This window comes from Heliconius melpomene, chromosome 16 (genome assembly GCF_056956725.1).
Source record: "Heliconius melpomene rosina isolate 202511_hmr_F chromosome 16, ASM5695672v1, whole genome shotgun sequence".
NCBI classification, from domain to species: Eukaryota; Metazoa; Arthropoda; class Insecta; order Lepidoptera; family Nymphalidae; genus Heliconius; species Heliconius melpomene.
In genome coordinates this window covers 11,051,132-11,079,112 of record NC_140404.1, presented here as the reverse complement: position 1 = coordinate 11,079,112, position 27,981 = coordinate 11,051,132, and the positions used below count along the sequence as shown (strand labels likewise).

The following is a 27,981-nucleotide window of genomic DNA, read 5'->3' as shown; positions in this document are numbered from 1 at the left end:
TCGGTTAAAGTTGGGTGTAGTAAATATTTTGAATTTAATGTTTGGCAAAAACACCACATTTTATTGAAAACTGATGCAGGTATGTTTAAATCTTAAACTGTAATTCACAGAAGGGTTACTCATGACTACATTACAGAAAAAAAAATGAAGAAAGAGTAATATTTGTAGTCCTGGGACTTGAAAAACCATCACAGGGTGTCGGTTTTTGGGATATTTTTTAAAATCAATATAATATGAAAAATACACGACAAAGATTTTTTTTAATATTTTTCTAATAACTGTCACGGCTTGGTCTATCACCTGGTTTCGTTTTATCGTTGACTCCTGGGACACCCTGTATATATAATTACTTATAAAAGAATAATTAATATTTCAGTAAATTTGAAACGTTAAATACCCACCATTTGAGTTCTTAACAAAGTTTAGGACTAATTAGTTTGTGTTTTCCGCAAATATTTTAACCGATACAGCCAGTCTATTAGACGTGTACCCTGCTTTGAATGATTAAGCGATTTTATGTAAATGTTTACTAACGCGGTAATTGCTGTCTGTACTTATATACTTAAGTACTAAGTTGTAATAGACTGTAATCGCGAGGGGTTGTAAGTTCGAATCCCACTAAAGGGAATGAAATATTTATATAAATTTATATTTTATGTTTTTTGCTCTGGTGTCGAGGCATAACGCGGCGTTGGGTTTCGCCACTCAATACGCAATATCTCCAAAATTCGGCGTAACTCAACGTTGCGCTTTGTTTTGTTACCAGAACGAGGAAATGACAATATTAAATATTTCAATTCCTCGAGTGGGAATCGAAGCCACAATCTGTAGTGTTCACAGGCACACGCTTGTGCCTCTGCGCTACGACTGGCTTCTAGGCCGAATTTCAGGTGGAAGATGATAGATACAGGTGGTTCGAACTTAGTTTTTTAGATTTTAATATTAGTCTTCCTAATAAAAAGCATATTTAAAAAAGTAAATATTGTAAAAAAATATATAATAGTTCAATGTCCTGGAGACCTTATCATAGTAATTAAGGCGTAGTAACTTGTGCTCTTTGAACTGTTGAACGCCAAACTTTCTTGGCGTCTTCATAAGAAGTAGACATTTTTTTGCAATTTTATTCGAAGCTCGTCCCAAATACGGTAATGACAAATTTTGCTTGTAATTTAAAAATGAAAATGTTAAAAAAACTAATATTTAAAAAAAAAAAAGTTTTAAAAGTTTTTTTTTACTTGTTTTCCTAGAAAACATTTAAAAAAAATTCTTAACTCCATACATAAAAACTAATATTCGAAAATACAAATTCACGATATAGTCAAATCACGTAAATGCAACACTTCTTAGCATCAACCTCCCCCAATAGCTATACAAATAAAGAATACTAAAGCGAACCCCTTTTCTCATAAATTGTAATAAACGATAACAGGCTCGGTGTTGTGCTCACAAACTATTTGGAAACTAAAACGCTATTTATTACTTATAGATTTAAAATAAGGAAGTCACGAATAAATAAATGATTTTGAAGATTTTTAATAACTATTAGTATATTGAGAAATGCAAGAAAAATATATATTAATAATAATTAGCATATTAATGTTACACCTTCCATTACTTCTTGACTTAAAAGAGAGCAAATTACAAATAATTACTTTAATTTAAATATTCATTATATATGTTTTTGAGGTGTAAATACCTAACAAAACTACGTAGCAGCTGCTATACGTAGTACACTATTATCTGTATGGTTCTATAGGAACTTCCTTGAACGCGTAACAATGTGGAATGGCCTTCTGTAACCTAGGGTAGTATTTCCAGGTCGATATGACCTCAAAACACATAGGCACCTTCAAAAAGCATATTTATCTCCATATTAAAGGCCTGCAACGCAACTGTTGCTCTTCTGGTGATACACGAACGAAGGTACGGTAGTTTCTTACCATCACTGAGTACTGATGGTCTTATTTTTTTTTTTTATATTTTATTCGTATTTAACTGAGACAGACGCAAAGTGCGTGGGAAGTATTAAAAATTGTCGCCGAATTCTGGAGGTATAGCGTGTTAAGTTCGCGCTTTTCTTAGTTATCAGAGCTATGATTTAAATATTAATGAATGATGAAAATATTACATATTTCATTTCTTCGATTTAGAATCAAACACAAAAACTGGCTCACATTTGGACTCTTCTTAAATGAACAAAAAAATTCAAGACTTTGCACCTGACAGTACGACCACTTATGCTCACTTAGCAATTCAATCAGAACCTTATAGTTACAGAAATAAAATCCAAACTTCCTTATCCTTTTCTGTAATATTTCACGCATGCGCCTAAAACTCTTGAAAAGCGTGTAAAACTGAAATAGTCATTTGGTATTCAGTAGTCGGCTTAACACCGACTGTTACCAACGTTTCGGTATTTCGAGAAAAAAATACAAAAAGCGCGCGATTTAATTCGATTCGTTTCAATTAGGTTTCATACGTTATATTTCTTGTATAATATACATATTTTGTGTAGTGTGTGTTTGTGTATTTGTGTGTTTGTGTGGTAAGTTGTGTTTTTTATTTTTTATCTTTTTTAGCTATATTAAAAGATAACTTTTTAGAGAAAGGATAACTTAAATTTATATTAGGCTTTCGATATTTATTTCGGTATACTAATTAAACTTATTATACATCATTTTAGGCATACTCTTATAATTATTTCCAAAATTTTTTTACTGTAAATAATAAGAATATATACTAATGGATATATTGACATATACACAAATCTCAATACAATAAAAAATATAGTAAAGCAACAAATATACCAAACTATTGTTAATTATGATTAATTATTAACTGAAATTAAAAATCATAAATATTACTTATATTTTCCTGAGGCCTGCCAAAATTATTGAATAGGCAACCAGAACATCCATCCATCCATCCACCTACCCATAGAGTAATGGTTAAAAAACACTATAAAATCATAAAATCTCAGAAGACTACATAAATAAATATTTTTTTCAAATATATGAATATAAACTAACTTATCTAGCTAACTAACTAAGCTAACTTATGGCACTATAATTTTCCAAATTAACAGTGTATGTTATAAGCATAAAATAATGAGAAAAATATAAGAATTGATTAATTAGAGATTACGTGAATATTATTTTATGAAAAAGAATCATCAAATACACTCATAATTGACGGAGTAATCACGTAACAGATATATTTACATGTCTCCAGAAACAAGCAGAGAGTGAGAAATAGTATCTAGTGTATTAATAAGAATGGAATGTCGTAGCACTAAGTTTCCAGGTTCCCTTTGCTTACCCTGCTATATGCTGCATACAGATTGAAGTTCAAAGAATTGTAATGTTAAGGATATTACATACATATATTGAGGGAAGGATTTTATATTTGTTTTTAAATTTCAAGTTTACTTGAAAAGTATGTATAAAAAAATTTACACTAAGTGAAAATAAGTTTTTGATCATTTCAAATTTACAAGTTTAATTTTCTTTTTATAGTGATGGTTTCACGTTCAATTATGTTTTTAAAAAAATCATTTTCAAAACTACTTTTGCTGCCGTTCGTAGCATATTCATATAAACCAAACAGGTAGTTTGCTAGTGCTGAAAATTACTTTGGAAAAATTGTATGCTACAAAAAATTGACGTTCGATTCACGCGTAAAATCGAAAATAAATGAAGTGTATAAGCGAAAATTTGATCAATATTATTTTTTACACTCACGTACGGCGTTTGTTTCTGTAAAACATGCAGTTTTCCACCATCTGGTCAAAATTTAAAAGTAGCAAGTGTTTTGACAAAGGATTTTCACATAGTAGGGTAGGCAAAGAGAACCTGGGTATTTAGTGTTAAGGCACTTCATTTTAACTCTAAAATTTTGTTGAAAGTGGAGAACATTTTGCCCAAAATTTTGGTATTGAAAGTTGGATTTGTAACAAGTATGAGTATATAACAATTTCGTATATAACGTAGCTCGACGAGAACGTATGGCTTAGTTGGTCAGAGCGCTTGGCCGGTTTTCAAGGGCGCAGGTTCAAATTTTTACAGATTTTCTAAAAAGTATTTCTCTGTTTTAAGGGTGGAATAAAACTTTAAAAATATAAAAATTAATATTTCGCTCGATTCCCCGAGTGGGAACTCGGGGAATCAAACCCTCAACTGTTACAGTCACACGCTCGTGCCCCTGCCTCACCTGCATCATCACGGCCTCTGATTACATGATGGAATCTTCAATTTATCTTCGAGCACGTCTGACGTCAATCTATATAATTTATGTCTGATTAACAAACGCCCTGAAGCTTTAATAACTATTAACAAATTTTAAGTTAAAATTTACCTTAAGTTTAGTATGTAGACTTTAATCTTGTAACTTTAATCTTTAATAGAATTTTGTTAGTTTTGTATATAAGTGGTGCAATTAATGCAAATTTATTTGAAACAGTTTTAAATTTAGTGTAGCAGCATTATTTTACTGTATACGCAACGGTTATGGGTTCGATTCCTACTTGGGCAATTAATTATTTTCATTTCCTCGGTCTGGTAAAGAAGACAAAACGCAGCATTGAGTTAGTTCAACAAAACGAAAGCAATTATCTTAAAATTAAATATGTTCCCGTAGTCTGCCATGTCATATGCGAGTAGGGTTCAGCTATAAAAATAATGTTATTTATTAATAAGGACGTAAATTTAAATTGAGGGTGAAAATGCGTTCAACATTTAGAGTTAGAGCAAAATAAGATTTAACGTACGTACGGACGGACAAACATACAACTGATGCTTTATATAAGGATTCTATCTTATCGTACATAATCCTAAGGCCTTAATAGCGCATCGACACAACGTCTATGACACTTGTAGATTCATCTATTTGGAGGAAAGAACAATTTTATTTTCTTCATTGTGATATTAAGACATAACGCGGAGTTAAGTACCGTCAGTGGACACGCAATTAAGATGAATCGTGTGTTCAGTGAATTATAGAAGAACTAACAAATTAAATCCATTCACTATCTCCAAGAGTATAACTAACTTTTTCTTATTACATGTTCGAAAGCAGTTAGAAGAGCAACATTTTTATTATTAGATAAAGTTCTACACGCCACATGTTGTGTATTACTTGGAGCTGATGCTTATCAAGGTCAGGAGAAGATTGAAAGTTACGTCAAATACGACACAGTATTTTTGGGATGTGTTCTTTATATTTGTTGGCTTATAGAGATGTTCTAAATCTCTCTATCTTCGATACTTATAATATATACTCCTAAGTTCCGCCAATTACAACAATTTTTTAACCGACTTCTGTAAAGGAAAGAGGTTATCAATTCGGTTCTATTTTTTTTTGTTTGTTTACTTAGAACTTTTGACTGGGTGAATTTTACTTAAGGTAGTGATTTTAGGTAATTTTATTAAGAACAATTTCTCAATTTCACTAGAAATTTCTAACAATTTCCAAATCTAGATTGCTATAATTATGGCCTTCGAGATCTGTCTAGTGGGTCTCACCACGACCTTGCGGTTTCTCGAGTTATCAGAATTATGCAGGTTTGGGGTGCCATCAACGATTGTCGCTTAGTTACATATGGGTTATTTAATGTCATTAGAAATATGGAGAAGGCTTTATGCCTTAAATAATATAATATTCCATAGCCTTCTTTTTAACATTATGTCGTTATTTTACATTACTTCTTCTTTATTTTAACAAATATGTCAGACGTGGCAGCAGAGTCGTGGCGCAGGGGCACAAGCGTATGACTATAAACGTAACAGGTCGTAGGTTCGATTCCCACTCGAGGAAATAAAATGTTTAGTATTTTAATTTTTTAACTGTTAACAAGAAAAGACATGACGTTTAGCTCCAGCACTCAACACGCAATGCTTTCGGGATTCTGCGGAAAGTAGGGAACGAAAGTGTGTTAATGAGAACGTAGTGTCGTAACACCAGGTTCCCCGGTTCCCTCTGCCTACTCCGCTATATACGGGCCACAGCGCGAAACTAAAAAAAAAACAAATATATCAAGATTTAAACTTATAAAAACCCAGTTTTGCCAATTTTAGTATTTTGTAGCCTTTATTCGCTGTAAGTGACCCATTACATGTTTTTTATTTCATCTTGCTTCTGTACTTGGAGTCTGTAACATGGGTACGTGCCAAGGACACTGCCTAAATATTGCTCGTGTAAAATAAAAGAGATATTTTAATTCTAAACAAACTTTCTTCATTCACTTTGCTTCTTTTTCTTTAAAAATTAAATAGATATTTTACGAATATTTTTTTGAGGTCAGTCCTGGCGCAGGAGCAGTAAACGCCATATGCTGTAGGTTCTCGTTTCTCTTATCGACATTTATACCTATATAGCTTCATGATGTTTTTCGCATAGCAAGATAGACAGAGTCCCGTCCCCAGAGACCTACTTTTTTGTCTTTCAATCTATATTTATGTAAAATAGCATCCACAAACACAAATTTCCATCAAAACATCGATCTCGCTAAGACAACAAATATGTATATTTTAAGCGAAAGCGAAACAAGTATAAAATAAATCCTTTGGAATAATCCGCGGAGGAGCAATTAACGCCATCAACAAATTAATACAGCTTATTAAATATTTACGATATAAATCCAGTGTTTAACGAACGGTTAAATATTCAAACAGTAAATGAGAGTTTTTTTTTGTGAATTAACACTCGCTTTTATTGGTAGTGGTGGTAAGCGTGCTGGTCGTGGGTTCGATTTTCGTGTATTCATGATAGAGGTGTAGGTATAAGGTTTATATAAAAATATGTATAATTTCCGCCTATTTTTTGAAACATTTCGTGTCAAACGATTGTGCCTCCAGTTCCAGATGTTGAGTCCAGCATTCAAATTGGGCGGTGGTAAGTTTAAATTCGATTTTTTGGTTTTATACGTTTACATTCAAATGTCAACAATACATTTTTAAAAAAAATTTAAAATGTTCTCTCATAATCTGTTATTTAATATTAGCCCTTCATATAAAAGTCATTCAATTTTACTTGTTTAAGCTAAGAATTAAAAAAACCTTTTAATTGATGCTAAAGGAATGTCACGTATATCCACAAGAGATATATGAAGAGGTCGATGGCTGATGAAATTAAAAATGTATGTTGTGACCGTGAGAGGGTCGTGATAAAGTTGCCTAGATTAAGATATTTTGTTTTAGCTTGGCGCTGTATCCCGCATATAACAGAGTAGATATAGGGAATCTAATGTTGCAACACTCCGTTTCTCACGCACCGGCTTAGTTTCGAAATACTGCGAGTTGTATGGCGGAGTTCAACGCCACGACTTGTTTTGTTACCAGAGCTTGATGCCAGAGCGAAAGAAATGAAAATATAAATAAGCAATAATTCATTCTTGTTCATTCAGCACTTGTAAGGGGATCAAACCCACAATTGTCGCGTTACAATCATACATTTGTACCACTAGGCAACAACGGCTTCAAAAGTTTTTTTATTATAAGCAATTTAGCCTATTTAAATCATCTTGTCATAAGAAAGATGAGCATATTAGAATTCCCCAGGCTTCATATATCAAATATTTATTTTAGACGCTCAAATACAGGCACTTCAAGTTAATCGTAAAATATGTGAGGTCGTTAAAAGAAATATAGCGTTCCCCCTTTTTTTTCATCACCCATTCTCCTTTTGTAGGCACTTGTCAAAGGAAATAAATACGTGATACACTTTGTGTTCGTGTACTTGTGAAATGATCATATTTTTATATTTATTTCTGTGATATGATGTCATTTGTGTCATCATTTTTTGTATAGCTTCTTGGTTGATTTTAAAATGATTGATGAGGTACGTGGAACAGTAACACAGTGTCTGATTGTAAACGTGGGGGTTGTGAGTTCGAATCTTATTGAATGGGGGAATGAGTTAATTTTCTTCTTCTCGCTCTACGGAAGTGGCGTGTGCGAGTGCGAGTGAGAATGATAAATGTGGTGTTTAGTTCCACAGAAAGAGAGAAATGATTTATTCTGTTACCTACTCTTTTATATGCGGGGTACAACGTAAAAAAAATAATTTTATAATTAATGGAAGTTTTCGGATAGAAATCAGTTGTATCGCAGGGCCGCAGTGTGATTATTAACGCGACAGGTAGTGGTTTCGATTTCCACTATTCACCTCTATTCGCAGCTAATTCTAAAAAAAAGAATTTAATCACAAGGTAAAAAATAAAATACAATGAATGAATTTTTAAACTTACAACGTTGAGTTCCGCTACTCAACACACAATGCCTCTAGTGCCAAAAAGTGAGAAGGACAGAGAGACTAAACACTTTCAAATTCAATTCTTATTCAAAATATTCTTTATTCAAATAGGCTATTATTATAAGCACTTTTGAATCGTCGAATGAACATATGAACAAAAAGCTACCACCGGTTCGGAAGGCAGTTCTGCTGAGAAGAGCCGGCAAGAAACTCAACAGTTGCTCTTTTCAAAATCAATGGTACAATCTATTACATTAGTTGGCAGCTATCCTGCATTACATTCAATAGACATTAATTCGATACATGCTTATCCTCTAAATTCACTAGGTTTCCTCTGCCTACCTCTAAATGTGAGATACACCACGAAGCTAAAAAAGTTAAGCTTTTATACAACCATTATTAGCATCGTATACCAAGAAATCGATTTAAGTTGTAATTCAAATGGTAATAGGAATGTAACGTCGTTAGAATAATTGGTTTGATGTCGAAACTTGGGCAATTAAAGACAATCTGACGCGAACTTATTTACCAAATAAGGGCATTAAACACTTATCTTGGCTTATAACGCTATTTATTATTTGGTGGCTTCATTGCGTCAGATCTTATGATCTTCAATATCGAAAAGTCCAAGGTTCAAATCTTAGAAAAAAATATTTAAATATGTTAAAATATATTTATAATATTACTCAAATATAATCGAATCAGCTTCACGCTATATCCTACACATAGCAGGGTAGGCAAAATAAAACTTAGTGCTAAAACACTCCGTTCACCACTTTCCGCCGACTTTTTGGAGGCATTGCGTGTTGAGTGGCTGAACTCAACGAGGCGCTTTGCCTCGACGCCAGAGCGCAGATATGAAAAATAGTTCATTTCCTCGAGTGGGGATCGAACCCAAAATCAATCGATTTTGCAGCACACTTTGTGCCCTTGCACCACGACTGGCCCTGAACTTTTTTCTAGCCATCATTATAAATATTAAAAATTAAAATTTAAAACATGGTGTAAGCTATAGGAGAAGTACTTCTATGAGTTTCGTGATTTATTCTCGTAGATATGACAAATGTGACAATGATGAAGTGAGAGGTTCTGAAGCGATACATTTATTGTAATGGCGTCACGTTGTATGGGATGGTAGAAGCTTATTTGTTTTCCTTTTTAACGCTTCGTGCCAATAAACCAGTGAATGCGGAGAGAACCTAAGACACTGACTGCTAAGACACTCCATTGTTTTATTTTCCACCGAATTCGACACACATGTTGAATGGTTGAACTCATCGCGACACTTTATTTATATTTTTTTAACCTCACGCTATATCCCAAACATAGTACATAATCTAGGCATAAGGAACCTAGCATTAAGACACTCCGTTCCCATTAAGACACTTCCGTTCTCCACCGGCCACCAATTTTTCGGGACATTGCATTTGAGTGGCGGAACGTAATTTGAGCAAAGAAATGAAGATATTTAACAATTAATTTCCTCAAGTTGATATCAAATCCACAACAATCGTGTCGTAGTCACGCGCGTCTACTTTGTTTTTTGTCTTCTTTCATCACACTTTACTTAAAGGAGAAAATGAAAACAAATTTATTCTCCCGAGCGAGAATCGAATCCATAACCATTGCGTTTCCAGTCATAACATTTTAAAAACAAAAGAAAAGCCTATATAAATAAGTAATTACATATTAACATGTTCTAAAATCTGTGCTATAATATATTCATCACTTTATTCTCCAGACGTTTGAAGAAAGTTTTCTATGCCATATTACGAATATTTTATAAACTTTGCTTATATAAGAGCATTGTTTCAAGATTCTTTTCTAAAATCTATTTATAAAATAATATTTGTAGACTGCAAGTTTGCTTGTGAGGTCTGTTAAATGTAATAAGAAATAATAATCCCGTCAAAAACATAAATGTAAAATGAAAGCCAAGTTTAGTAATAAAACATATGCTTTCAGCGATAAAAGAAGTGAGATGTAAATGTATGCCAAGTTCAATGGTCAGTCCTGAAATTTATTTTTAACAATATAAAATATTTTATAACAACTGAAAATGCCCATTCTTCTTACAACTTGGAGACTTTATCTATGTGTAATATCTGACTTGGCTAGTTTTCTTATGAATTTACAATAGAATCTGAGTAGAATAGAATTTGAATACATTCATTTATATCGATGTAAATTCATTTGAAAACTGGCCAAGTCAGATATTACACATAAATAAAGTCTCCAAGTTGTAAGAAGAATGGACATTTTCAGTTGTTATAAAATATTTTATATTGTTAAAAATAAATTTCTGGACTGACCATTGAACTTGGCATACATTTACATCTCACTTCTTTTATCGCTGAAAGCATATGTTTTATTACTAAACTTGGCTTTCATTTTACATTTATGTTTTTGACGGGATATCATTACTTTTTGTACAGAAATCATAAGTAGAAAGGTTTATAATGTAATCAAAATCAAAATATTCTTTATTCAATTTGCCCATTACAAGTACTTTTCCTATAAGAAGCTACTACGGCAAGAAACTCAATAGTTGCTCTTTTTAAAAGATAGTTTAGAGTAAGCGCTTCATAGGACATTTCTCTTTGCCGAATAAACCAAGTAGGACACCATTGTGATAATACACTTCTATCTTAATATTGTACAAATCTACTGCAGCCTTTATTTCGGAAATAGCTCCATACGTAGTTAAGCAAAGCATGTCTTCTTTAGAAGAGTAAGGATTCCCGTTTCGAGCGCTAGTGTAGATACTTAAATCATTCCAGTTACGACATACGTAGTCTACTATAGTCTCGCGCAATTTTAATAAATTGCGCGAGAATTTAATAAATTTTAAAATTAAACAAACTAATGTTTGTTGTATATCAATACGCTCAAACAAAGAATATGCAATAGCATGGAAGAGACAGCTCCCATCGGGAGGCATTGGAACAATTCGGTGTAAGTTCTTGTTTCAACCACAAGCAATTCTATTGAACGACTCATTGTTCAACATGTCTTGGAAAAAATATAAACAATAAGTTTATTAACCCTAGATAGATAACCTACGTCGAAATGACGTAATCGATTTTGAAAAATTGATATAACTCGTTTGTTTTTCGCGTCACTAAACTGGCCGTTCCTGTCAACTCATTTGGCCATCGGAGCTTGCAGGACACACCCGTATCCCTCCGGTAAGTGCAATACTTTCGTCAATATTTACCTACCTTACGTCGAAATGACGTATGGTTATCTTTAGTGTTAGTTTTTAGATTTTTAGGAAAATGTGTTATTAAGACTTTTTTCAGAATAAATGTACTTATTTTTTTACTTGTTACAGCTCACGACTAAAAAAAACATCATGTAGTCACATAATCGTATAAACGATGCAAAAATCAGTCGGTTGTTGCATGAAACGAGCGATGCAGAGATTCAGGGGTCGGACAGTGGAACTGAAGACAATTTATTAAAAAATGAAGTACAGAGTGATGCTGTAGACTATGAGGTGAGTGGTCCACCAGTAGTAAACACATTGCATACTGAAGATGTGTCTGAAAATAACCCTGAAACTCCTGAAAGTGCTTCGGCAAGTATGCCGATTGTCATGCCACAGCGTCAAACTCTTCGAGGCAAAACGATCATCGTTGGACAGCCACTAAAGGCAGAACAAGTGGAAGAATATCATCTGCTAATATTATACAGACGTCAAAGGGTCCCACTCGGACGAATAAATGCACTTATGAGCCTTTAGAATGTTTCAGTACATTTATTATTGATGACATTGTGGAGGAGATAAAAAAATGGACCAACGCAGAAATCCAACTGAAGATTGAAAACCCTGATGTAAAAGCCACCTCTCACAGAACTCGAAGGTGTAACTGAGCTAAAGATAAGAAAATATTGTGCCTTTTGTCCATCAAACATTAGAAGGATGACAAAGACTATGTGCGGCAACTGTAAAAATCCCATTTGTGGAGAGCACAAGTCCAGCGCCTGTCCTAAGTGCCTTTGAGACGAAGATTAATAAAAAAATATATTTATTTAGGTTTTTAATATTATATAGTTTATAAAAAAATATTTTAAAAAGTTTATATCTCAAATTATAAAACTGATGGAGAGATTCCTAAATGTTTAAGTTTTATAAAGTAAAAAGTACCTCCTTTTGTTCTTTTTTTATTATTTTCTAATAAAAATATAAATAAACTCCAATGTTTTTTATTTATACACAACAAAATTACATACATTAAGATATAATATCATATTCATAAACCTAGGATATACATAATCCAAAATATGCTCACTTAAACATTCGCACGTTGAATCGACGTATGGTTATCTTTAGTGTAAAGTGCAATATAGTTATCTATCTAGGATTAAGTGCTGACGGTACCAATCTGAATTGATATAATCCCAAGGTCGACTTCGTTCTCTGCCGTTTTCACAAGAGTTCCTAAAACCAGTAAAATCATGAAACCCAGGCCAAAAAAACCATTAAAATATGAGCGCCTTCGTACAATAAAATATATCTAATATAATTAGATATTTACTTTTTTATTATGATCAATAATATTATGTTTTATTACTCTTAAGACGATATTTAATTATATATGAAAATAGATTATATTTATCTATGAATCTCGACTATAGTTTTTATTTTGTTGATTAAATGACAGTTGTCAGATTAGAAAGTAATTAATGTATGCTGCGTTTAGAAATCTGAAATAATAATTATTATTTTTTTCTAATTTTATTATTTTGTTGGAATAACTCAACACGCAATGCCTCCAGAGTTCGAAGGAAAGAGGGGAACTGAGTGTCTTAACACTAGATTCCCTCTGTCTACCCCGCTATGTGTGGGATACATCGTAAAGCAGATTTATTTATTTTTTATTATTTTGCGTGTTGAGTGGCGGAACTCTACGCCGCGCTTTGCCTTGGTGGAAATATAATTTTAAATAAATATTTCAATTCCTCGAGTGGGAATCGAACTCACAACCAGTCTGTTTTACAGACACACTTTGTGCCCCGGTGCCACGACTGACCTTACAGATAGTATATTATTATTAAATTTTATATATATTTCTATCAATATAATTATTTTTTTTATATTTATATTTTAGTGTATTTTTTTTCTGTTTTAGGGTTCTGTACCTCGAAAGCAATAAAACAGAACCCTTATAGGATCTTATATAGGACTTAGTACTTAAATATTGTAATAATAATTTAATATCAAATAAGTTAATCGACTATGCAAATACTCTTAGTATAATAAGTACTAAAACATATATTTAGATTATAATAAACTAGTGGACCCGGACGCGGCTACGCCTGCTTCAACTATAAGAATATTTATTAAATATATTCATGAAATTATTTTCAATTCTCAATAGAATTAGTAAGAAAATATAAGCTCAAATAATCAAAAAGAATAATAAGTAGATACACATTATTAGAAAAAATTATCTGAGTTATTGAAATGAACTAACAAAAGGATTAAAAGTAACTAAAGGATAGGTATTCTTAATATTAGAAAAAGTACCTAAAGTTTTCCGTACGTGCGTACATAGATATCGACTCTACGAAATAACTAAACATTTCTCTCTATTAAGTAGGATAATTTTAGCGGGCAATATCAAATAAAATAAGAAGAGAATCAAAGTGTATTTTAAATTTATTATAAACAACAAATAAAGTTCGAAAATGTATGAAAATTTATAAAACCGTCAACGTCATCTGCCCGTTCGCGTCGGTCATACTGTGCCGCCCGCTAGGTGGCTAGGTCATTTGGAATCAGTGACATCTCCTCAATTATTTATTAGTATGTTATACAGTAAACTATAATTTCAATCTAGATGAAATGCTAAAAGTGCCTATTATATTTATTTTCATAAGGATGAATATCAAAACGTCGCGGTAGCAGTCGCGTAGCAACGACGGTTGTTATTAACATGGCAGAATAAATTGCATGTCAAATTAGAATGTACTTTAAAATATATTAGTATATATGTGTAATGTAATGTTATATAGCCTATAGCACTTCTGAAGAATGCAGCTTTCATACAAAACAAAAACAATGAAAATCGGACCAGTAGATCCAGAGATCTTAGCGTTCAAACAAACAAAGAAACAAACAAACAAACAAACAAACAAACTCTTCCGCTTTATTATATTAGTATAGATAATAATTAAGGATGTTAATCCATTTATTATTTATATACATAAAAGGACTTGTCCTCACTGACTGAGGTAAGACGCGCGCACAGCCGTAACCGCTGTGCGTAGAAACGTAAAGTTTGGACAGACGTTTACTTTCGTAATCTGGACATCCACTAAGAAGGGATTTTGAAAAATTTTAAGTCTAAAGGGGTGAAATAGGGGTTGAAAGTTTGTATGGTTTTTTTTTTAAATCGGCACCGATTTTTATAAAATTTGAAATTTAGATTTTAAAAGTATTTAATTGAATACGTATTTCATAATTTTCTAGAATTCTCCCGCTAAGGGTGCAAATAAGGGGTTGAAAGTTTGTATCGATTTTTTTTAATCGGCACCAATTTTTATAAAATTTGAAATTCAGACTCTTAAAAATATTTAATTGAACACATGTTTCATGTTTTTCTAGAATTCAACCCCTAAAGGTGCAAATAAGGGGTTGAAAGTTTGTATGGAAAAATCTTCAAATCGCCACCGATTTTTATAAAATTTGAAATTTCGACTCTTAAAAATATTTCATTGAACACATGTTTTATGGTTTATTAGAATTCACCCCTAAATAAGCTAGCGAAGCTGCGCGCGTCTGCTAGTATTTTTATATGTTTACGTGAAGCCCTTGAAGTGCACATGACGACAGGCTTTCTCAGGACATAAATTAGAGTCATTTTCAGCTACAAATGGAGACATATCTTATATTAGAATATACTTGAAAGCATCGTGTTGTTTTAGATGGCTTACGTAAGTAATAGTGAAGTTAGTCTACAAAACAAATAAAATATTTACTAACGTGTGACATAAATAAAAGCAAATATGTATAAATAATGCATTGCTCTTATTTTGTTGGCAGGCGCTACACTATAAGTAAATGTTCCTAATTGAATCTATTTATTGAAAAATTATAAGAAAATGTTAGAAAAATACTAGTTTCGGATTTTTTCCTTTACATACACCCAATTACTTAACCGGATGCTAAATTTCACCATTCCAGGTCATCTGGAACTTGGTTAACATTAAGGTCTATAGGTCAGTCACCCCCCTAAAAATTTACGATTTTTGGACGTCATTATCTAAATAACTGTTTGAGCTGTGTTTATGAAATTTAATGCACGTATACAGGTAGGGGGTCTAAATATTTGAGCCAAATATGACAGCTTTAGATAGAATAGTTTTTGAGTTACTAATAGGTAAAAAGTGGCTTCAAATGGTTCGTGTAAAATAACACACGGTGCTGCTCGCCAGTTTTGTTTGTAAAAAAACTTGGCCACGCGCTCCGCGCGTTTTAGATTAAATTCACGCTATATCCCATACATAGCAGACTAGGCAGAGGGAACCTGGGAACCTAAAGTTAAGTCACTCCGTTCCCAGTAAGTCACTTCCATACCAGAGCGCAGAAAATAAATATTTAAATATAACGAAAGAATTTTATAAATATAGATTTCACTGTACAAAAATTGTAGTTATCGCTTCTGGTGTCTAGGCAGAGTGCGGGATCGAGTTGCGCCACTCAACACACAATGCTATCCAAAATAAAAAATACTTTTTTTTAAATAAAACTATTACTTTTTCAGATTAGCGCGTAAGCCAAACAATCTATTTAGCTTTATAATATAGATGAATAAGAAAATATATTTCGAATATAATTTGATTAAAATAATCTAAATTTAAATCTAAATCGTGGACACCTTTAATTACGAAAGTCTCGTTAAAACTGGCAACTTCTAAAATATTTCCAATAACAGTTTGGGGTCTGGAATAGTATCTAAATGAGAAGGGTTCAAAATTATGTTCGAATATATTATAAGCGAGATATACATGGTTGGTATTTGTTTTATAATTTTAAAGTTAAAAATTCAAATAAATTTAATGCAACTTAAATAAATTTTAATGTAAATTAAAAACAAGGCCGTCGTCTCTCTGTAGAACATGGCGCTCTGGGTTCGAGTTTTTTGACTGGAGAAAATCAATTATTTTCACTGCTGTAACAAGAAAAACCCTTATCGAAGAGGTCCGCCACCCAACATGCGACGTCTAAAAAGTCACACAGAAAATGGGAAACGGATTACGAATACTAGGTTGCCTGTTACTGCCCTCCTATATATATACTTATAAAAACAAAAAATATAACGCCATTCTCGACAATTTTCAGAAGTTATCTCTTCGCACTCTAAACTCTTCTTCTCCATTATCACCTTCTACTTAAAAAAAAAACCAAATTCTCAACAATTCGTTCCCAGCATGTGTATTTTGCCTATATTGATTTAATTACGCATCCAATACAACCGCGGACGAAATTCGCTAACAAATAATTTAAACTTTACCCCGTCGGTCTGAGTGAGTTGATTAAAAACGGATAAACCGGCGTTGTTGCTGACAGAGCTCGGAGGATATTGGCATATCGATGCTACAATACTCTTCTCAATTAATTGGAATCAGATTTTTGATTATTTGGGTTAGGATATGCTTTGGCCAGTTGATGGGTTCGATTCCCATTCGAGGAAATCCAATCTTTAATATTTTCACTTCCTCTTTCTAGTTACCTCTGCCGCGTCTGACGGTGAGTCCATCCCTCAACGTGCTATGCCTCCAGAATTTGTCGGAAAGTGGGGAACGGAGGTATATTAATGAGAACGGAGTGTCTTAACATTAGGTCCCCAGGTGCTCTCTGCCTACCCTGCTGCATAATTTGATATCTAATATTCTTATTTAAAGTTAGGCAGAGGGAACCTAAGGTAGTAGCCATATACCCTACTTTTCGTTTAATTTGCGACATTGCGTTAGAATAGCGGAGTTTAACGCCGCGCTATAAAATTTAAATAAAAAAAATATGAACTTGCAACCAACGAATCAGCTATAAACGTAAGTTTGTTTTAATCAATTTCTCCTCGTTTCCACGCTATAATAGCACTTGCCTTGTCACCGAGGTAGCGAGCCAATTTTGTGTTTTCATCAAAATTGCGGTCTCCGGAAAATGAATTACAGCTTTTATTCATTTTACAACTTACGAAAGTGATTGTTTGCAGGTGTAACAGGTTGGTTTGTTAGATATTATTGAATCAGTGAAAACTTTGAGTTCGTATCGGCGCAGTGCTGCGAGTTATGTTTATAGTTGTGGATTCAATCCCGGCATAGGGAATGATAAGAGAACATTATTTCACTATCCTCTAATAGACGAAGAGCGAAGACTAGTTCCGCAGAAATTAGGGAACAGAGTGCTTGTTGAGTGAATGATAAACTTCACTTACTAAATATGGTCATGGAAAAATATGACAATAATATTTTATTATTAATAGATTTAAATTAAATAATATAATTAATATAGATACAAAATAAACAACCTACCGTGCTATATTCAGCGTATGCAGAATCGTTACGGCCGGGAACATTCCTGCTAAGGTATTTAATTAAGAGCGATAATGCTGATCTTATCCCGGCATTAAATTGATCCCTTTTTACTGTGTCCGCATTACGAGTAGAGTAAGCCAGTGCGCGCGGTAGCGACAACCTAACAGTCTACTTAATGTACTTTTTAAAAGATTTTTTCTTTCCTAGTGTGGCAAATCATTTGGAAATTTTAAAAATTATTTTTACTTTAACTGAAAGTTATGGGTATCATATGATGCATTCTGAGGGCTCCATGTAACTCTGATCACAAGCAAAATCACGCCCAACCATTTGTCCAGACAGAACAAATAAGAGGGAATAAGTCTTTATTTTTTAATTTTTTTAATAGATAATTTATTAGGTCTCTATTATTTAAAAAAAGTGGTCAAATGTGAGTGAAACTCACAAGGCGAGGGTTCCGTACCAATTTTTGGAATGTATTGTCAACGGGTAGTACAATTTTGACAAATTTAAGTTTACGTATGAAATAAACAAATATAATTTTTTTATGCTTTTTTCTATAAAAACCTGTAAATTTCAACATTTCCATTTTTTTCCTTTATTTATTAGTTCTCACTTTGTGCCAAATTTTATAACTGTAAGTCCACGAGAAGTACCTTATAGGTTTTGATTATACGGTGAATTTCATACAAAATGTAACAAAGTCGATGCATAAATGCTCGTATCTTTTGATTGCGTTGACAAAGAAGCTTGATTTTTTCTATGCTTCGAGGAACCATAGACTTGAAACATTTCATATTAATTTGAACTTAATACTTCCATGCGATCTTGAGATAAATGCTCTTGAGAGACGGACAGATGGACAATAAAGTAATCTTATAAGGGTTCCGTTTTCACCCCTTGAGGTAAGGAACCCTAAAAGTCTCATAAATAGCTGTTTATAAATATACCCTGCAAATATTTAATTTGTTGACTCTACCAAATAAACAGTAAACTCAGTATTGATAGTGTAATGAACTGAACGCTCTCTACGTAACGACCTTTAACACTTTACAGCCTATTGTGCCGAGATAATTTTATCAAAATATTCCAAGTTAAACAGACAATACTATAGAAACTTAACGGAGAGTCAGTGAGTGTGACGGTTGCGGATTCGATTTCCATTCGAGGGGGAAAAGACATTCTATCGCTCTGGTCTAAATATATTGAAAATTGGGAGGAGAATAGGAAATGGAGTGTCTTAACAATAAGTTCTTTCTCTCTACCTCTTACATGAGGGATAGAACTTGAACTTAAAAAAGAGAAATTTAAATACATTGATGGTTAAAAAACCCTAATGCGATAAATATATAGTGTATACTTTTCATATTTACCGATAATAATGATGCTGTCTTTATTATCTATTGTAACAACATTACAATAGATTACATTAACATTTTGATAGGCAGCTTTGTCTGTAACTAAATTGTACAAAAAGTGGTATTCTTTTCTTTTGAATGAATTCGCTTTTTTAGCTCCAGGCATTTAAGGGCATATAGGTGCCCCTGAAGGCTACACCTGTGTTTGCAAGGCCCAGGCACTGCTCCAAGCTCAATTAGTAAATATGTATGTATAAGTATATTTTAGTTTCATACTGAGAGCCTGGGAACTTAATATTAAAACACTGTTCCCATGAACACACTTTCATTCCCCACGTTCCTTCAAATTCATCATTCGTGCGGCAAGAACCGGCACCCATTGCCGATCTTCACGGGTTGAATTCCGTCACTCAACACGTAATGCCTCAAGACTTCTGCAAATAGTGGAGTGATGCCCTGCTAAAAGTAAAAGTCGTCCATTTCACATTTAAGTATTTAATTGAAACGAAACAAACTGAAATTACTCAGTGAAAATACCTCCCAAATTCCTTTACAGAATGCAGAACCCAAAAGTAAATTAACATAACGGTTAGTGGGGTGTTATTTATTTTGTCACTACTTTGTCAATGCTCGTAGACAGACAGAAACGACAAATTCCAAAGGATTTTCTATACATGTTAGATATATTATTTGTTTAGGCTTGTCATGAAGCTGGGGGCTTATGAATGATTCATGGCAGTAACCCTTTAATAAATACGAATCTAAAATATATTGTTTTTATGTAAAACTAGAGTTCTACCTTTGTATTTTTTTGTTAAAATCATATAGATTTTTTTGGGTTTTGTTTTAATATCATTTAAATAATAAAAAAAATGCTTTACGCTATATATAGTAGGTTAGGTAGGTAGGAACCTATAGTTAAGATACCTCTTTATTTTCACTCTCCACCAAAATTTCAGCATTTTCCGTGTTGAGTGGCAGAACTTAACGTCTTATTTTGCCTTGTCAACAAAGCTAGGAAATGAAAATAGTTTATTCCCCCGAGTGGGAATCGAACGGTTACGGTATTCGTAACTGTAGTAACGGATACGAACCCCCTTAAGTATTTTTTTTTGTTTTTATTGTATTTATTATTATAAAGGCAACAGAAATATATCAATTATGAAAATTTCAACTGTCTAACTATCACGGTTCATGAGATACAACCATTGTGGCAGACAGACGGACTGACAGCGAAGTCTTATTACTTTTTCGATTTTTTTAAAGAAAAATAAGATTTACTGTCTTAGATTGCTTCAGAATTTACATAGAATGTTTTCAATAACAAATTTGTAAAAGGAAGTAACTAGAGAACTTATTATATAAAAACCTTCGTCGGCTTTATTTGTTTGTATTGTAAGAATTCCTTACCGCTTCGCCTTTCGAACTGGATGGTTGCCAATTATACTCTCGTTGTAAAAAAAAACATAAATATTATGTTTTTCCAAAGTAAAAAAAGAGAATAGACTTAAAAACACTCGTTACTCTACTCTCTTCTAATTGATAAGTATTCTCGGCTGGAACATTTCCGTAATCTACCTTCAGATCTATCGTTGTTAGGTCATTGAATATGAATTAACGAACACCTTCTGTTTAATAACACTAGCACATAACTAACTTTTATATGTTTGATAGACTATGTACATATCTCTTCTTTGATTAACTTCACAGTATTGTGTGTCAAGTGGCGGAACTCAACGCCGTAATTTGCCTCCTTGCCGGAGCACACCTGTGCCCTGGGCCACGACATAGTTCATGGCCTCGGCCTCGGTTTTTCTTAATTTAACATAAACGACTCAATTTCATTCAGGTATACTCACCATTTTTTTATATTATGCATAGCCACATGTGTGGTAAGATTACTTTTCAAATAACCAATTATTTTGTCTCTCTCTTATAGGATTTATGATATATTTTTATTAATACTCTTAAAGCTTAGTAAATTAAAACAGCTTCACGCTGTATCACGCATACAACAAGGTAGGCAGAGGGGACCTAAAGATAAGACTCCGCTCCTCATTTTCCACCGAGTTCCATAACTGAACACGCAATGCCTCTAGAGGCATTCATTTATGAATTCGGCGAAGAATGGTGACGATGATCTTAAAGGGAACGGAGTATCATAATATTAGATTCCCAGGTTCCCTCTGTGTAACCTGCTATACGCAGGATTCCGCCTAAAGCTAAAAAAGTACATATTCAAGATTTTTCGAAAAAATATATCCGACATTTAGGATTTACATAAATTAATCATAGCCTGCGACATTTGCGAGGAGGACCGATTGACACTTAATTTATCATATTCATCCGAAAAAGGGTGACGCCAGGGTGAAATATTAAAAGTATGAAAATATAGATATAACTCGTTGGAGGTTCAATGCTCGGTATGAAGAGGTATTATATTTAGATTAGATATTTAGATAGATATTCTAGATATATTATTGAGACCGTCGTGGCTTAATGGCCAAAATGTATGACTGTAAACGTTGTGAGTTCGATACCCTCTCGAGAAAGTCAATTATTATTTATTAAAAAATATATATATGAATTATTTTTAACACGTTATGTCTCGATTTTAGACAAGTGGCAGGTAGAGTGTTTTGACACTGAGGTCTCTTTGTCTGCTCGCTATCTTCTTCTATATAAATATTATAAATCTGAAGTGTTTGTTTCATTAAACGCGGTAATCTTGGGAAGTACTAGTATGATTTTTTGCGTTGATACTTCTTTTATGGAGAAAACTTATAGGCTGTAAAAATCATGTTAATCGTTTCTATGTAACAGTGAACCTGCGGTCAAAGTTATAGCGGACGTCTAAAATATGTCTTGTGTCATACATAAATCTTAGTTACTTCAAACTCCACATCGCGGGCGAAGCCTTAGGTTCAAGTCTTTATTTCAATTCTACTTAATTTCTTAGGCCGAAGTATAAATAACAGAGTCATTCAACAAAATAAACGATAAGTAAACTTTTGATAAAATATTCAAAATTTATACGTAGTCATTATATAAATTGTTTCTTTAGTATATTGTATAAATAATAGGACGTTTGCTCGTGTGTTTGTTCATAACGTAAAAGTTTTTACTCATATCGATATGAATATTTCATGTTTGCTGAGGAAATAACTTTGTGAAACGACTGTATGGTTCATTTTGATTTTTCGTAAACAGCATATCGTTTTAATATCATTAATAAGGGTTTTGAATATTTTTTGTATTTTTCTCCAATATCAGCTTCACAATTTGTATATCGCGTTGCTTGTTGAGTGGCAGAACTCGACGCCGTATATTAATAAATAATAATTAATATTAGAAAATATAAATAAATACTAATAATTTCCACAAATGGAGATCGAACTCACAACCTTCGCGTTACAGTTTAACTCTTGAGCCCCTGGGCCACGACAGCCTCTAAATTAGATGTATAAGATACTATATTTAAAGATATGATAAACCCAGCAATGCTTAAAAAGTTTCACGCTAAAATATAAATACAAGCTAAGCTAAGCTTAAATACAGCTTCGGATTATGCCGCTCGGCAGAAAACATTAACACTTGTTTATAAAATAATCCATAATTAGGTTCTCACGTGAAAATACGTGAAAATAACAGAGGGATTACATAATAACGTATTATTTTCGGCGTTTTTCAAATGTTATGCCGCAAAATAGAATAGATAACGCAGAGCCAAGACACTACGTTTAGGGGGGCACGTAACGTTTTATCAAATTGTCGTACTATGTATTTAATAGCAGAAGCCAAAGCTGGTCTAACAAAGTGGGCAGATGAAAAAAAATATTACCCCAAGTGAGAATCGAACCCATCACGCTTACATTAATTATAAATAAACAAGAATACTTAAAACTGAGATCTCAAGTACCTAATTATGGTAATATTTTGGTCAACACAGTACTATTAGCTTTGGCTCGTCCGCGCTAATCTTAAAGTACAGTTTCGTTTAATGTAAGTGAATTAAGTAATTATTTTAAGTAATTTCGTCGCGGTTGATTAAAAAGGGGGATTATTTTATATTTTGTTTTGGTTTAAATTAGGCTGTCATAGCGCGGCAACAACGTTTGAACGCAGCGGTTGTGCGTTTGATTCCCATTCGGGGAAATATATTATATTGCATTTCCTTAACCTAGTGTTATGTAACCCAGATGCAACTAAGACACTTTTCGTTGAAGTCTGGAGGCATTACTAGTTGACTATTCAGCAGAACGAAGAAATAAAAAAGCTAAATATTTCATTCCCCCAAGTAGAAATCGAACCCACAACCGTCGAAATTACAATAGCACCCTTGTACCCCTGCGCCAAGACGGCCTCAAAAAAAAAAGGTAAAATGAATTAAGAAAATTTATTACCAAGCCACTCTAAACGTACCATATAAAGTAAATTAAACAAAGTATATAAATATTTCACGGAGATAACCGATATGTGTAAAAGCTCGCGTGAAACTTTTACGGCGAACTTTTTACATATCGAATTCTAAAACGCTGAAAGCCTTACTTTATTTGCTGAATGAGATGAGATTGAATTACAAAAAGGTCGATTTGGTCTTTGGTTTTTGGTTTTGAAACCAGTTGGTGTTTCTAAAGTAGCGTGTGTCTATATGACCATATTATGGTCATCGCTAGTCGTGGGTTCTTTTCCTACTCAGGAAATTAAATATTTAATATTTTCAATTTCCCGCTTTGGTAGCGAGTTTAAGCTTGGCGTTAAGTTCCACCACTCAACACGCAATACCTCTAGAATTTACCGAAAAATGGGGATCCGAATTATCTAAATATGTCGCTGGTACTATATAATTACATAGTTTCACTATAAGGAACTAACAATATATGTATTTTGGATATATCTAGGTGCTTTTTACTTAATGCAATAAATAAAACTGTATGATAAAAATAATATGATATGAAAATATATGCAATATGTAAACAACAGGAATAAATCACGATAGTTTGTACTAGCTTCACGTTATAACTCGCAAATAGTAGGGTAGGCAGAGGGAACCTAGTGGTAAGTCACTTCGTACCCCACTTTCCGCTCCAATTACGAGACATTGCTTGTTCTGTGAGGGAACTTAACACCGCGCTTTATCTTTTTACAAGAGCAAGTTTACTTTGAAATCTATTAATAAAAATATTAATAAATATGTTTTCTTGGAACGTGAGATTTACTAAAAGATATAAAAATCATTTTATCTATATTTTCTTGCGTGCTAGTCCTTTTCAATTTCAATTAAGACCTTATATAGTGAAGGAACTACTTATACTTAAAATCTCACGCAATCCTACAATTTACTATGAATTATTGAATATTGTAAAAAAGATTCATTTTATCTAGAGATATCTAAGGTAATATTTTGAAATTTAGTCGTAAAGATTTCATTAGATATTAATAAAATGAGGCCACCTGGTTATGAGTTCGATTCCAACTCGTGAAATTCACAACTTTGCTAGAGCTAAAAAAAACTCCATTAAGCGATATATTTTATTAACAACTAATTAACAGGGTAACTTTCAATAAATTGGATTTAAATTAACCTAAAGTTCTCAAACCTTTACTTAGCAGTTTCATAATATAAATTCAAAATTAAACCTCAATGGCCTGTCAGTGTCATGTTTAATTATTCTAAATAGAGATAGAGCTACAAAAATCTGTATATAACAGGAACCAAAAGGAACCCATTAATAATACAATCCTTTCCCCACGTACCACCTCATTTTCCAAACAGCGTGTTAAACACCCAAACTCTTGTTACCCCCCCTTGTTACCAATCAACGATTGCGACTAAACGAGAATAGGAATAAGATTCGAACCCACAATACACAGAATTTTCAACCAAATTTAACAAAAATCTCTAGAAAACAGTATAGAAACACGTGTTTGTATCCCACAAAACAGTGTATAACTGTTCGAATGGAGCTTTTATAGAGAGAGTGTGGCGCCTCCACAGGTGATCGTTCCGCGCCGATAACTCACTTTGATTTTCCGCCTCGTGATTATCGCTGGAAATAAACCGCACAGTTACTGTGCTGTAGTTTATTATTAACGTCACTACTGTAGTAGAGTATAGTTTAGTATAGTCGAATAGAATGTGCACTTCCATTATTTTATTATTATTATGGATATTTTAATACGATTTATTAGATTCACTTTTGTAGTAGTGTAGTATTCACAGTTTGTAGCTTCGATTCTTACTCGAGAAAATTAAATATTTATAATATTTTCATTACCTCGCCTTGGTAACGAGGCATAGTGCGGCGTTGAGTCCCGCCACTGAATTTGATCCACTCGTAATAATGGTATCATCATTAAACTTGGCAATTTGGAACTGGTCTGATGATGGAACCAGGAACTGAATGATAGAACACTTCGTTAATAAGAGTTCAGTTGTATGTAATTTATAACTCCGAATACATTCTAGAGCACAATTATTTTATAAATAACCTGTTTTTATTTTGTTTTTACTTTATTCATAATGAATATACTAAAATTTTGTTTAGTTAGAGAATTTAATCTCCATACACTAACTACTATTAACTCAAAGGATTTTATAGAGCGTGGTAGATTGCGATGTAAAATAAAAGTATTTAATATTTAAAAATTACCTCGAGAAACATTTTATTTAATTTTCCACCATCAGCCCGCCTGCGGCTTCGCCCCCTTGAACTATATGATTTTATTTTTTAAATATTTTTTAAGTGTAATTAAGAAAAAAATCGCTAGTTATTTTGCTATAGTTATTTACAGCTAATATATTTTCAAAAATCATTTAGAATTTTATTAATTTTGGCTTTCTAACATCTGGGCGATTGATGAAATGAAGGTAAAAGTAGAGCCATATAATTAGACCCATATTTTGTTCCGCAACCCCCTCTATCTGACAGTAAAAGTTCCATAAAAATCGGTGCTGCCGTTCCTAAGATTAGTACCACAGTTATACAATCATCGAATGTACATTAGGTAATTGCCGAGTTTCATGATGATACAACAATTAGGAGCTGGTTTAATTCAGATTCTAAAATTTTATTATAACTACATTGTTACTACTCGACCCAATAAAAGCGTGTTAAAATAATTTCAATTTAATATTTTGAACGTAAAATAAATATTAAAAAAATGTTAAAATAAATATTAACTGATTTAGAAAGGGTTAACGAAGTTCGTCGGGTTCACGAGCAAAATTTTAGGGCACGCCCCCAACTTTATGAGCAGACATTTTAAATTCCTTTCTAAATATTTTATGTTTCTCCAAAATTTCACGTTAAATCGTTATCTAAATTTTATTTGACAGGCTTCCCTGAGTTATATGTCCTTGTAATAACTCTGTAGGAGGCGTGAATAAGTTGATAAACTTATTTAATTTTTAGGGTCCTTTATCTCAAGAAAAAAACAGAATTCTAATAGGAACATTCCCCACTTTCCACCCCTTTTGCCTTGCCCCATACGGGGAATGAAATATGAAATATTTTGTTTTAATCCTTATAAAGCTGAAAATTTCGAATTACATAGATATAATATTAGGTTTATACTAGATTTCCGCTGCATTTCGTAAATAGCAAGGTAGGCAGAAGTAACCTGGGAACCTAGTGATAAAAAAGGGCAATTCTGGAGACATTAGGTTTTGAATGGGGAACTCAACTTTACTTTCTTACCAGAGCGAGGAAATAAAAATACTTTATTTCTTCGAGCGGGAATCAAACCTACAACCGCATTATAATCACACGCTAGCCTCTACACAAAAATCAACATCCTAGACATGAAAAAGCAACATTTTAAGCCCGAATATGCAAATTTAGCATGCATAATACATACTCGTAACATCTCGCGGAAAACTATAAAAGTGATGACATACAACTTTCTTTACTTATGGTGATTCTGTTTTAAAAACTGCACTACGCTTGATATATTAAATTCTGCATTATAAAGCTTTTATTCTCATACTAGCGACCCGCCAGCGACTTCGTCCGCTTGAAAATGAAAACTGTGAATTTTTTTTATTCATGAAAGTATTGAATAGATAAAACCTTATTGATATTGGGATGCCTTTGTCAGCTTCACGCACCCCCCCGCACACAGCAGGGTAGGCAGAGGGAACCTCGTGTTAAGACACTCCGTTCCCCACTTTCCTCCGAACTCTGGAGGCATTGCGTATTAAAACAGACAAACCAACAAACAGTAAAAAAATAAAAAAAATCTCTCACAGTCGAATCCTGGTGCCAAAATAAACAAAGTATTAAATATACATATACGAAACGTAATCTTTATAGCAAAATATAATATTCCCGAAAACGCCGAAGCACTAGTAATGTAATGTATGTATGTAGATACATACAAATATCTGAAACTAAGTTATCGTATTGGAAAATATCAATGTTTTACTGTAAGACCTAAGTGCCGTATTTCGGTGTAACTTTAGCTTTCTTGATATATACAGATCTGTTTTCAATTTTAGGATCCAATTTCTAAGCCTTCACTTTCGTTTCTTAAATAAAATATTATTTGAATAGTGTGTGAGGCCATCGTGGCGCAGTGAGTTTGTAAACGTTATGGTTCTAGGTTCGATTCTCATTCGAGGGTTGATTACGAGTAGCTTAATTTCTTTGACACACATAGACAGACAATGCGTGGTGCTTAACCTTTAAGTATGGACGTCGGGTCTGACAGACCAGACAGTTCTAAGAATTCTACAAATCGGCCACTTCTCGGTGACCTCCGCCACTGAGTCTCTCAGTACCTTTCGTATTAATGACAAAATGAATGTAGATAGCAGTGGTTGTGTCTC

General features: G+C 33.1%; 1 protein-coding gene and 1 long non-coding RNA gene across 2 annotated transcripts in view; both read left to right on the top strand.

The window, feature by feature from the left end:
- The first annotated feature begins 2,398 nt into the window (after nucleotides 1-2,398).
- The window catches only part of LOC146531062 (dopamine D2-like receptor), a 163,000-nt gene continuing 137,417 nt past the window's right edge, over nucleotides 2,399-27,981 (top strand). The window contains exon 1 of the mRNA XM_085199045.1: nucleotides 2,399-2,545. The gene's annotated coding sequence lies outside the window, so the exon portion shown is untranslated. The remainder of the gene's footprint in view (nucleotides 2,546-27,981) is intronic.
- Nucleotides 11,125-11,861, top strand: LOC146531067 (uncharacterized). Its single transcript, XR_014878850.1, has 2 exons — nucleotides 11,125-11,435; nucleotides 11,582-11,861. It is a non-coding gene; the product is annotated as an uncharacterized LOC146531067 (long non-coding RNA).